The 12,862-nt window shown below is 28.9% G+C and overlaps 1 long non-coding RNA gene across 2 annotated transcripts in view; it reads right to left on the bottom strand.

Moving 5' to 3' along the window:
• Positions 1–1,146: 1,146 nt before the first annotated feature.
• The window catches only part of LOC106684905 (uncharacterized), a 43,664-nt gene continuing 31,948 nt past the window's right edge, over positions 1,147–12,862 (bottom strand). The window contains exons 1-3 of one of the 2 annotated variants that reach the window (XR_001343758.3): positions 9,233–9,399; positions 5,628–5,755; positions 1,147–3,468 (exon numbers count right to left, since the gene is read on the bottom strand). This is a non-coding gene — a long non-coding RNA (uncharacterized lncRNA). Of the gene's footprint in view, positions 3,469–5,627; positions 5,756–9,232; positions 9,400–12,862 lie in introns of those variants that run through there. The other variant, XR_010843894.1, reaches the window with a different exon arrangement.

The raw sequence follows: 12,862 nt of genomic DNA, 5'->3' as shown, positions 1-12,862 counted from the left end.
TCTGTGATTGAAAAATCTAGTCATAATGATGTGTTAATAGTTGGATACATATAATGAGGAAAAGATGGGAAGAGTGTGGTCAGTGAAGAATTCAAACAAGTAAAAACTTATTTATTAGTGCCAACATTTCGGCTAGAATTTCGAGCCTCCATCAGGACTAAGAAAAAAAAACAGATAACAGCCAATGAATAAAAGGATATACAGAATGGTTAGAAAATAATTAACATTATAGATAGATACATAAATAGTGTTGAAAGACATAAATAGCCTAAATATTATAAGAAAATAAAGGCTGTATATCTTAACTTATGTTCACCACTTATTAATATTGTCATATTTACTAATTACTCCTTTTGTCTTACTTTACTTTATATTGTATCCTTTATTTTAGTATTTTAATTACATATTTCATTAATTACATATATTTTCTTTCTCATTTTTTCATAACTTTTAAATTATTATTAATAAAATAAAATATTCACATTCCTATATTCCTTTTGGATTTTATAACTTTATATTATTATTTACTTTATATTTTATTTCTTAAGTCCTGTTATTTGACTTACATATTTAATTATATACATATATGTTTCCCACATCTTTCATTATTTCATTTTAAATAACGTTCAGTTTGGACTTATATTTACTAACTAGATTTTCATATGTATTTTATTATTTGTTCTTGCCTCTTACTTAATTTAAATATTACTTTTCTGATACAGCCTTTACCTCCTTATAATACTTAGACTATTCTTGCCTTTCAATATCATTTATGTATCTATAATGTTAGTTATTTTATTATTTTCTAATCATTCTGTATACCCTTTTATTCATTCATTGTTATCTTGTTTTTTTGTTCTCAGCTCTGAAGTAGGCTTGAAATTCTGGCCGAACATTGGCACTAATAAATACGTTTTTACTTGCTTGAGTTCTTCACTGACCACACCCCTAACCATTTTCTACTCATTAAAAAATCTAGTTGGTTGAAAATTGTCCAATGTTGTACAAGCACTCACTGGCAACTGAATAGTTCCTTAAATCAGTTTCAAAATGGATTTTGTCAAGACCGCAGGCATTTATAATCTTATTTAAGGATGAGAAAAAATGTAGAAAATTTCGGGTCCATCCATTGAATAGTGAAAGATATTTATCTGCAGATTCTTATATTTTTGTGTAATAATACAAGGAACATAACTTAACTGCTTCTTTAAATACTTTGATGTCTATTGACATAGTCTAGAGGTACAACAAAACTGCAACTGGAAATAAATTGCAACTTTTTAATTACCTGCGTAAAGAGATGGGTATTAACATGTGTGTTCTATTATACTGGCAACAATTGAGTCTTCAGGTAGACAGAACATGTGGAAATTTTTTATTTGATTCAACTAAATAACCTTCTGGGTACAGGTTTTCATAATGTGTTCTATTTTGTGATTAAAAACTTACTTGACTAAAGTTGCCGTTGTATGGCTACACTTACGGTATTCAAAGGTTCAATGTTTGTGAATAAGATGCAAAGGTTACCAAAGAGGTCAGATTATTACAAATTTAAAAGTGTTTTAAAATTTATTATTATATTAGTTATCACAATCATTCCTGAATACATAATTACTAAGAACATGTTATTTTAAATTATGGGTATGTACCCTTTAAATTAGGAAAAATGTTCTACACATTTGTCTGGAGTATAATCATAATGAATTTTATAATTATTAACAATTCAACCAATTTTATGATTCTTATAGTTCTTTTGAAACAATTTAAACAATACTGTTAACATGTTAAATTAACATAATATTTTATTTGTTGTATATTAAAATAACTAATGAAGCCGACACTATTTTATCTTATACAATTATAACATAGCATCTTCTTTTTAATAACCCATAACACAAATCAAATTATACACTCTTCTACTTATAACATTTATACTTATACCAGATTAGAGAAATAATATTTGTTTTCTTCTGAAATATATATTGCACATTTTATTAAAAAAGTTATTATATTCAACAAATACATTTTACTTATTTACTGGGGCTACACATTTGTTTTTTAATTAATTAAAAGAACATTAGATACAAGATAGAGTAGATATATATTTATCAATTCAATTTAATAAAAAATAAAATCTTTACCAGCAGTCAAAATTCATTGAAATACTACTTAATAAATAAAATAAAATATTTCGCAATGACTAAAAAGATACTAAATACTTATGATAATGTAATTAAAAAATGTAATCATAATTTAAATTAAATTATCAACTCAATTAACTAATCATCAATGCGAGTAATTAAGTTCCAATGAAGCTGCTTCAGCTGTTTAAAATAAACCTAATTGAACAATAAATAATACTTTAAATCCTTGAAGTTCACTCCAACTTATTTATCATTATTTAAATACTACAATACTGAATAAATTATAAATTATTTATAGACAGAATACAGCCTCTAGAAACATTTATAAGTAAGAATGATAAATAATTAATTCAAAATTCCTCCAACATGATGGATACGTCAATGGTTCTTCAATTATTATTCTCTAACAGATTTTATATGTTATTATAATGTATGAAGGCTGGTATATATTCACGTAATAATGTAGTAAACTAGTTACATAACTAAGATACAAGAAACTCAGTCGCACCACATTTTAGGTGCCCTCTTTTCAATAATTGTTAATAATTCAATAAACAAATGACTCCAGTTACATGATTAGGTTACAGTGGGTTAAATTTTATCCATCTGAAAACAAATAAATAATCTATAAAATATAATACTCAACTATGTAACTAAATTATATGGTTTAATCTTATGTTTCATATTCCTCAGATCACCAATATTAGTTACAAAAGGCTTTTTTTTTAGGAAAGTTGAATTTAAATATTTGTTTCCTAATGACAGTATTTAAAAAATTTACATTACAATTATTAATTGATGGCATTTTATGAACTGTTTAGCTATATTTAATAAGTGATATTATAGTTATAAACTTTAATTAGCTTCATAAATAACATTGACTGTTAATCAAATTTATAATGAACAATCACAATCTTTTTGATAAGGCTATCTAAGGCTTTCTAATTGGAATGCCCATGCTAAATAAATATCTCATTGCCAATAAATCTTGTTGTTCTCAGAAACATCTTTGCATGTACATTGAGTGTACAAACCCATACAAAATACAATTTTAAATTCAAGAAAATCGGCAATGACTCTTACAGCACTGTCTTCTAAAACGGTATTTGTTTCCGTTAATCCTTCTGAAGCTAAAAATATACTCAATACATGACCGATGTACATTTTTTCAACTCCAAAGTACTGTCCCAAATTAAATTATTCAATGTATTAACCACTGATAGCTCAACGTGGCAGCTATTAAAGTTAGACATATAGCGGCTGCCAATGCAGATGGTGGTGCCATTTCCTCTCCCTCATCTTCTACTGGAAGAAATTCAAGTACCTAAAGAGAGATAAAAAAAAAAAAAAAATTAGAATGTAAACAAAGAAACAATGTTTTAACTATTTTTATTTTTTTTTTATTTTTATTTATTTTATGTTGTCAATAAAATTCATATAAGGAGTGATTGATATAAATAATGACAATATGACAAAATAAGAAATATTTAGCAGCAGTATATCTACTCACCTCTAAGTGAGCAGAAATGTAAAATTGTATGACAAGTTTTATATAACTGATAAAATTCCATATTTTATTAAAAAATATTTTTTTCAAAATGTATTTTATTAAAAGACGTTATTTCTTATAGTGACTACTATATATATTTTTTCCAACTGTAAAGCATAACTTTTTTATTTCTAAATATCAGTATCAGTTTCTTAATATTAGTTAAAATTCTTCCATTTTTATCTCTCTCTCTCTCTCTTAATAACTATGTTTAAAACTATAAGTAACTTTATGAACAATTTGTATGAAATAACTAGGTAACAATAGTTCTTTAAGGATCTTTGAAAGCTTTTGACTCAGTTAATCATAAGATCCTCCTCACTAAATTTCCCAAATCACACGTATATCTATAACTGTACAGAAATAATTCCTAAGATTTCATTCCTCAGAATACCATCTGCTCTTTGCATTCTCTCTTATTTTCTTTCACTTCAATTATGATTTCTTGTTCTATTACGGGGTATCAGCTGAGATGGGTACATGCGGTTGAGATGGGACTGAAGAGACTCATATATTTCTTCATGAGATTTTCGGGTTTCCCAAGTGCTCTCATTTCTCCATTGGTATGGTAGTTGTGGCATGGATAGGATATGGCTTTATTCTACTTTCCTTCAGCAATACCTTCTTGGTGTTTTTCAATACCAAGTCTTGAAAACAAAAAAAAACCAATCCAGATTCTTGATCTTCTCACTTTATTTTCATCCGTCCATTCATTAAATACTATACTATATTCCAATTATTTTATATTTGATTAATTTATACATGCCCTCTCATAGTACCACCTGCTTCATTAATCTTTAGTCAAACATCCTCCTTCTAGAACCCTCTCGCCATCTCTATTCACCAATCCTCATCCATTCATTCCTTTAAACAGCACCTATTCCTTCACCTACTAGATAATCAAACCTCCACATCAATGTGAACAATGCATATAGCCATAATATTGATCACATAATTATAATGATATCACAATAATTATAATTTTATCCTATATATCGCAACTTTGTAAATTTTTGCAAGACAATTAATCATATCAATTAATGTGTGAACCATGTATTTATACTTAGGGGAATTATTTTTTCCTTTCATTTCATATGATGTACATAAAAGTATAATAATATTACAGATTAGCATAATCAATGGCAACATCCACATTTTGGAAAAAATCAATTGAATATTTTATTTCTCTTTGCCAGGAGCACACAATTAATGTCAAAAACGATTTTTTTTTGTTTATTATGGGTCCAAATGGTCATATAACAAGGTGGTCATTAGTCAAAAATTGACTGTACCAATACAGTTTTTTAATAAATGTAAAAAATAAATAAAAGAATTTAAGAGATGAAAATTTATCTCTGTTCTTATATTGCTAATGAAAAATAGATAGGATTAATCTATAAAAGTATTTATTTCCTGGAGACTGACACATTAGGCAAGCACTCCAACTGATAAGATTATAAAAACCCTGAATACTTCATTCAAATTGTCACCTTTTCTAATTACTATATTTACTAAGTGCCAATAAAAGACTCCCTAATTTAATTTGATAATCATAGTTAAATGAAAACGATAATAAAAGGATAAGATGGTTCAGGTGTTCTTTAGGACAAAGCTCTAAATAGTAAAAACTATTCATTAGAAAGTCAATGTGACATTATGGTCTTGAAGATCTGCCATGTGGATAGAAACTTAGGTCTTCGATTAACAACTATTTACTAATTAACTTGCTGGAAAATAATAATAGTTTTCCCAATATAATACTATAAAGTATTATATTCATTAAAATTAAATATGAATTTATCTTTAATTATTTTACAATTAACCAAAATTGTATTTCTATTTCTTTTTTATAGATTTTAATAATTAAATAAATCTATCATGAATGATGGATTTGACAAATTTAAGAAGTTAAAATTATTTTTTTAAATAATTACCTCAACGTCACACCTGAACTTCACGCTCCTTTTGCATTCATTTTCCCTCCTCCAAAAAAGGAATCCGGAATCTCGCCTGTCCAATATCCACTTAGGCTGGGTGCATTCCATGATTCAAATTTGGGAGACTGTTAATCAAAAAAAGGAAATAAAATATTAGTAATAGGGCACCTATTTAAGTTATAACAATTAAAATCCAGTCATAAAAATTATCAAAAGATGTTTTGAGGTTTCATTTTGTTTAAAATACCTGATAATATTTCATGAAGGATTAGTTTTAGGAACGACAATGATATAATTTGAATTAATGCACTAACAATAAAGTGGTAAATAAATTAGTAATTTGTAATAAGAGCAAAACTTTAATTTATGAAAATTATTCTATTATATATTATATTTAATTATATTTATCATTCTCCTCCATGATAAATGATAATATATTTCGAGAGTTTCCATGCAAAACTTCTCTGGCTTAAAAATTGAAGTTGTTCAATATCCACCAGCCCGTGAACAATGACCTATTATCAAAACCTTGTATATATATATGTTTTTAAAATCTCTATTATGCTAAAGAAAATGATATTCAGGGATTAATTTACATTCAGCCTTTAAGCTTTTATGAGAAGTGGCAAAAAATTATTTATTGGCAGAATAAAACTTAAGAAGCATACTTTGAACAGTCGATAAAATCAAATGATATTCATTATTATTGGTTCTATAAATTTATATTTCATATTATGTCTTAAATATAAATGTTTTTGTTATTATTAAATAAATTGTATATAATTTACTTTAATTTTTTTTTTAAATCTTTTAAATAAACTATAAATTTTATGGAAAATAAAATCAGTCATTATATTTCGGTCGTATTATAACTTTTTCTTATTTTTTCCTAATTTTTTCTTTGATATCTGTGTTTCTAATTTTGTCATCATTATTATCTTCTTATATGTTTCAATAACTACAAATTACATTTATAATTTACATTACATTAACAATTTACTTTATTCATAATTCAGGATATTTTTCATTAATTATTTATTAAATGCCATTAATTCTTGGCTATTGTAAATGTTGAGTAGTAAGTCCCACACTTCAGGGTCAGTGGGATATGGAAATGAAACAAGAATAAATTACAGAATGTACATATTTTTGTTAAACTTATTAGAGAGCATTTCATCATTTAAGTAAATATAACAATAGTAATAATTGGAGATATTAATTAAAGTACTCATTGTCTAGCTTGATATATACGTGTGTGTACTTTAGATCATAAGCACAACTGAATAAATATGAGTTTATGATTTTGCATCTCTGGGATCAACTATTGTATCTATAAATTTTTCTAATTAAGAAATCTATCATAACTAGTACCAAAAATTTAGAAATATATTTTTTATTTTTAGCTTGAGCTTCCTAGGACGTTGTATGATTTGTTCTCCCAAGGCTATTAGCAAGTTATACCTTCCACATAGTTATTATTTAGATTTTGGTTATTTTTATTTATCTGAAGTCCCAGGAATAAATAAAAGTATATAGAAATCAATTCAAAGGATAGTTTTGGCTCTGTACAATTTTTTCCCAGAAACCAGTGAGTGAACCCTAAGTATTGATATTGCTTATAATTGTTAAAACAATTACTGTACCACGTAAATCACAACTATCATGAACATTGATTGGTTTGTTAATTAACTATCCTTTCAAACAGTTATAGTTTTGTTTAGAATTCACTATTCTATTCTAAGCAATTTACCAATTAATAAGTTAACCCATATGTTTTGCAAGAACTATCAAAATATGTTAATGTTTTCATATGTAATGTATGTACTATGTATTCATAGCAAGCTTTAAAAACAAAAAAGAAGTTTACAATTTATAACATTTATTCCTTATAACATATAAATTGGATATTTCACAACCTAATAGTATTAAAACAGAATCAAAACCTAAAGCTAGGACCTAGGTTTCAGTCACCATCATGACATTTAGAGTTAGTTTAGCCTAATTATACTTTTAATGATTAATTCATTAACCATCCTGAGGGATTTATACGCCCATTTTATTTGCCGCGATCTCATCAGTTTCATTATATTTGCAGGTGACCTAATTCAGGTTTACTAAGATGCCTAAACCCCACATTTGATTTATCCTTCTTTATTCTGAAAATTCTAAGCAATACCTAATTTTCCTTAAGTTGTTGTTCGTTTAATGGAATCGTCCACATTTCTCATCCTTAAAGAATTTTACATTCTGTAAAGAAAAATCTTCTTAAGTAATAAACTGCAAAATAACAGGAACAACCCACCTTCAACCTCGTCTTTATTTTCTCTTAGATTTCTTATTTGCTGGTTTTTGTGGAACCAGTTGCTTCGATTTCTCTCCACATTTATATTTATTCTTCGTTATCCTTATATCAGCTTAATCATAATCATTTCTATTAACAATATAGTTTGTTTAAATAAATAATTTTTGTCTCAACACATTTTATTTTTCTTATAAGTCTGACGTTTCGGCCAATCCGGCCATCCTCAGGGACTTCTTAATACAATTTTGGAACTAAAACTATTTAAACCCTCAACTTCATGCAGGCTATTCTGCCTAGGTCACAACAACAATTTCTATGAAACATTAAAAACGTTAGGGAAACATATTCTTTTGTAAATAAGTATATCCTAGATTATGTCTAATTACCTAATTAGTCAACTTTTACATTAAAAACAAAAATTAAAATTCATTTATCACGTAAAGATTATAAATATAGTTTGTTTTATTCTCATTTATCTCGAATCTAATTTTTTTCCGGCTTTCATAAACCTTGTAATATATGAATTGTTAATATTGAATTTAATTGTTCCAGCATATCCTTATATCCTTATATCCTTATATCCTTATATATGCATATTTAAAATCTAATGATGAAGATTAATATTGACAAAGAAGAAAAAGTAATTTGAAATCAATAAATCGTTTATTTATTGAATAAATAAAACTTTATCCCACGTTTTAATAGCTCTGGTTATAATTTGTTGACGAAGGTTGTTTTTTTTGTATTTTTCTTGAAGTTTACAGTAGCCTAAATCACTCCTAAGTTTGTATAAATTGGCGGGGTCGTGTTAAAGTTATTTTAGTTTTTGAAAAAAATGACATATTTTGAGCAAATTAAAAAAAATATTTTTTGATTTCTATGAAAATTCGCATTCAAGAGTTTGTTGTATATATATCAGTAACAGTAAAAAATGTCGTACATATATATTATTTTTTGCTTACGTTTCGGCCTAGAGATTATCTCTAGACATATTGACATGTTGTTTGTGTAGGTATTATAATTATTTTTGGAAGAAGATAATTATGCTGTATCTGTATTTCAATCTGGCAGCCCTGACGAAGCTCTGCAAAGTGGGGTGAAAAGTTGGTTAACAATAAATAGTTTTCTTTGACTATTTTGATACCTAAATATAATTATTTTTATTCTTAGGTAGGGTTTAATTATAAGAAACCATATACAATCAGTCACTTTATTTAACTTTTAGTTTAAGCTGTTAATAGAATTTATTAAAATATTTGTATTAGTAATAAAAAATCATTATAATTTTAATTACTCCTACCTTTAAGACGACTGTCAAACTGGAGATCCCGGAGTATGGCCTCGTATCGAGCAAACACAGAACTGACGGCCTACTTCTGACACAATCCTCTTTTGTCAGTTCCTACTCCAGTCTTTATCAGCGGAGGGCGGTGGGGTCACAAGCGTTGATTGACGGAATGCATCCTCAAAGATAACGCATATCTTGGCCTCAACCTCAAATTATCTCCAATTCGCGACAGTGTTACGGTTTAAGAGGATTTTATTCCTATCAGTTCCATCATTTCCAATTGTATCTGAACGAATTAAACCTATTAAATGGAATTTGGAAAGATAAGATACCGAGAACGAATTATCTGACAAAAGCAAAAAGGAAAAAAAAAAATGCTAGAATACCTTTTATATTTTATAACAAATAGGTATTTAATTTTTCTCTCCGCTAGGTTCTTAACTACTCTTCAGAAGTAAATAAAGGGAAATACAAGCATTTTATGTAATATTTGTTGTCCTGGTTCAAGAAGCCGGCACACAGTAAACTAAACTGCGAATTTGTAACGAAAAAATTCATTTTATATTAACTTTGTTTACTGAACGTCAGACTAGAACAGGAAAATATTTATGAGTAAAATAAGCAAAAGGATTATAAGTGAAAAAAGATATAATTTAAAAATATATAGGCATTATCCTAATGAGGCCGTAGTAGCTGTGGGAGTTGAGGTGTCACCTTGCCAACCTCAGAACTCATACAGTACCCTTCCGAATCCCATTGAATTGGGGGACTTTTATTTCTTGGTGGTCTCACGGAATAAAAACTCGCATCTCCCATTCTTGTTAGAATAGATTGGCAACCTTTAAACCTCTCGAGACCCAATGTCAGAAATGGTCAGGTAGTAGGAAAAAAAAATAAAGCACTATAATAACATAAATCGAGTTTACTAAAAGATCTATAATAAATAATAACAGGTAATTGGAGTCGACTTGAATCGATACCTCCTAGAATAATTATCTTTCCTAGATCACACGTGCATCTATAACTGTACTCATACAATTCCTATGATCCCGTTATTTCATTCTTCAGAATACCCGTCAGCTTCTAGTATTCTCTCTTATTTTTCTCCACATTCTACGAAGGCCTATATGCTGGGCTAGAGATAAGACTGAAGAGACTCATGAATTGCTTCATAAGATTTTCGTTTTTCGCAGGTGCTCTCATGTCTCTAGTAGGTAGAACTAGTTGATGTGGCTTTATCCTAATTTCCAATGACAATACCTCCTAAATGTTTTTCTATTTCAAATCTTAAATAAAATTAAAACCAAAAAACCTACACACATCCTTGATCTCCTTACTTTACTAAATAATACATCCCAACCTTTTTTTTATTTTTTCTTATTCCCCTTCCTCCCCATTTCTGGCACAAGGGGTTCGGTAGCAGTGGGACAGTGCGCTAGGATTTCGCATGCCACTGTTACAAATAATTATCAATTTTATTGTACCACTGGACATTTTTATTTATTGGGGTTCAACCGTGGTGTAGTCCAGTGCTCGAGAGAGCGCCTTTTAGATGGGGCTGCACCTTATCCACTTGCATCCGTCCGGGTGCCTCCTCCAGCGTGCAGCCTGGTACAGCCCTCCCTGTGTCTGCTTCTTCACCTTCGTCTTCTTGTATTCGTAGCTTGCCGATCCTGGGTGGTCGAGCCCTTCCTAACGTAAAGTGCGTCGAGCCGATCACCATCTTCTACCCGTAGATGAACTCCCTGAAGAAGGGATAATTCTCCTCCTCCGTTAGACGAGGGAAATCCGACTCAGCGAGGGCGAATGTCCCGGTTTTCCTCAACAACTTGACACGATGTCCTTCCATGGCGGTGCAATCCAACACTACATGCTCTGCAGTTTCAGGGACACCACCCGTAGGGCACCGGGGGTCGAACTATATTACAACCGATTAATTTATACATGATCGCTCGTAGACCCGCCCTTTCCACAAATACTTCGTCAACCTTGTAACCTTCTTCTGGAATCCTATCCCTGCCTCTATTCGTCAATCCTCATACGTTCTTTCATTTAAATTCCTATTCCTTCACATACTACATAATCAAACCTCTAAGTCAATGTAAATACCTTTATAGCAATAATATTATTATTATACTCGTAAAAATGTCAATTCATATTAAATACCACAACTTTGTAAATATTTGCTAGACAATTAATCACAAAGTGTGAACTATGCATTTATTCTTAGAGAAATTTTATTCAAAAATAAAATTTTTTTTTTCATCTTATTCGCACACTTTCATCATATTCTGATTGTGATGCCTAATTTAAAAATATTTATGTTGTTTATAAGGAGTAATATATTGTTTTCATAATAAACTATTAAACCATTCATTAAAAAAAAAAACAATGCAAAAACGCATGAAAAATTGAATGAAAGAAGGCCGCTGTATTATTTTTCTTCACGCCCGGTCTCAACTAGTAGGAATAAATAAATGGAATACATTTCTAGAAATACTAAAATAAATAGAATAAATCAGGATTCTCTAATACAAAAAAAAAATGATAAATTAAAATTAGAATTCACAATGATCGTATTATAAAGAATAATTCACACAAAGACTAAGATGATATTGAAACATAGAACATCCATTGTGATTCTTTCAGATGATAAATCTGATTAATTGAAATATAAACCCACTTTGTATTTCTTCAATTAACTCATATTTAATTAATGTTAATATTGCTAAGAGGGGAAAAAACTAATGACCTTGTTTTTCCTTGAGCAATCGAGCAGGCAAAAATAACAACAATGGATCGGACTTTGTTCAAGAGATAAAATAAAAAGATATGTTGCATAAAAATAGAACTGAATAATATTTTTTTATTTAAATTATATATACGTGTACTGTAGAAAACATTGTTATTTTTAAAATCTATAGTACACCACAAATTAAATAAGCGAATTAATATTGACAAGGGCGTAAAAATGACTCATGGAAATACTACCGTTCTATTTAGCAATCCTATTACAGTTCTTAGCAAGGTCACAGGAACATTTTATTTCCAGGTGTCTTATCCGATTAACAGGAAATGATAGAACTAGATCGGAAACTAGAAGGTATGGTGTTCATGATGAAAGGGCAGGTTCCTAGAACCCAGCCTAGCTTTTGCTTTTGGTATTGGTTTTTAACCAAGGTTTTGGTACGAAGTTTTTCGGTCGGCCCCAAAAGAGATAATTTATTTTTGTCTGGATTCAACGATGGTATTTTGTCAAATGTCTCTGCCCTTACAAATTGTAACGAACTCGCTTGTCCTCCTTAGAACTCCATTTCGGAGTTCTAGACTCTTTAATCTATTGCACATGACTCCGTCAATTTTCATTTAACGTGGATTATGGTTATGATGATAGCCGAGGACCATCGTGGAGAGAGACCTGTAACTTCTGTAAAAATCTCAAAAAATTGGTTTATTAGTTCTTGTAAAAATCCACGGACGGCGGATGGACGTTTTTTTTTTTTTCATTTTGGGATTTTAGGAATCTTGAAAAGTATAACTCCAAATTTTAAAGGATGGGTTATTTTATTTTTTGTTGAATTCGATGTTTAATTTTTGAAAAAATGAATCATAAAATCAATATTTTCCTAAAATTTATAAAAA

Source organism: Halyomorpha halys, unplaced genomic scaffold (genome assembly GCF_000696795.3).
Source record: "Halyomorpha halys isolate HHAL.00 unplaced genomic scaffold, Hhal_1.1 Scaffold627.1, whole genome shotgun sequence".
NCBI classification, from domain to species: Eukaryota; Metazoa; Arthropoda; class Insecta; order Hemiptera; family Pentatomidae; genus Halyomorpha; species Halyomorpha halys.
The sequence above is the reverse complement of the archived record's forward strand: the minus strand, read 5'-3'. Positions and strand labels throughout refer to the sequence as shown.